General features: G+C 45.5%; 1 protein-coding gene across 1 annotated transcript in view; it reads left to right on the top strand.

Annotated features, from left to right (window-relative positions):
- LOC102866358 (dehydrogenase/reductase SDR family member 7-like) overlaps positions 1-1,116 on the top strand; it is a 22,020-nt gene that overhangs the window by 11,621 nt on the left and 9,283 nt on the right. The window lies entirely within an intron of this gene.

Below are 1,116 nucleotides of genomic sequence, written 5' to 3'. Positions count from 1 at the left end.
AAGTATAGGTTTCACATTAGCACAATCAAATGTTCTGGGATTCCCATTCCTCTCAGAGTCAGCCACAGCTTGTTGTGATCCACATAGTCAAAAAAGCACAGATAGACATTCTTCTGGTAGTCTTTGCTTTCTGCCAAGATCTATCTAACATTAGCTATAATATCCCTAGTACCGCGACCTCTTCTAAATCCAGCCTGCACATTTGGCAGTTCTCTGTTGACATATTGTTCCAAACATTTTTGGATAATTTTCAGCAGAATCTTGCTCGCATGTGATATTAGTGATATTGTTCGATAATTTCCACACTCTGTTGGGTCACCTTTTTTTGGAATGGGAACAAATATCGATCTCTTCCAGTCAGTTGGCCAGCTGGCTATCCTCCAGATTTCCTGGCACAAGTTAGTGAGCACATCCAGGGCAGCGTCTGTTTGTTGAAATAAATCAATTGGTATGCTGTCAACTCCTGGAGCCTTGTTTTTTGCCAATTCCTTTATAGCAACTTCCTCCTTCATTACCATAGGTTCTTGCTCATATGTTATTTCATCCAGGGCTTGTTGTTGTTATGTGCCGTCGAGTCGCTTGTTACTCATAGCGACCCTATGTACAGCAGCCCTAAACTCTGCTCTGTCCTGTGCCAATCACACTGTCTCTGACACTCTCATCCCGATTATCCCAGTCACTGAATCAATCCACCTCATGGAGGGCCTTCCCCTCCTGCGCTGTCCCTCCACCCTCCCAAGCATGATGTCCCTCTCTAAGGACAGGTCTCTTCTCACAACATGTCTAAAGTATGTCATACGGACCTTCAGAATCCTTGCCTCCAAGGAGCCACCCGGTTTAACCTTTTCCAGGATGAACCTGTTTTCCTAGCAGTCCATGGTACGCTCAATACTCTTCTCCAGCAGCACAGCTCAAAGGCATTAATTCTTCTATCCTCCTTGGTCATTGTCCAATTCCCTGATGCATAACAAGTGTTGCGAAGACCATGGCCTGTATCAGACGCACCTTAGTCTCCAGAGAGACACGACTGCTCTTCAGTACTTTGGAGAGGTCCCTAACAGCAGACTTTCCCATGGCAATGCGCCTTTTAATTTCCTGGCTGCTGGTGCCAAGAGT

The sequence above is a fragment of the Elephantulus edwardii genome, unplaced genomic scaffold (genome assembly GCF_000299155.1).
Source record: "Elephantulus edwardii isolate Elephantulus edwardi_28Jun2011 unplaced genomic scaffold, EleEdw1.0 scaffold00104, whole genome shotgun sequence".
In the NCBI taxonomy this organism is placed as follows: Eukaryota; Metazoa; Chordata; class Mammalia; order Macroscelidea; family Macroscelididae; genus Elephantulus; species Elephantulus edwardii.
Note: the sequence above shows the minus strand (reverse complement) of the source record. Positions and strands in the feature narration are given on the sequence as shown.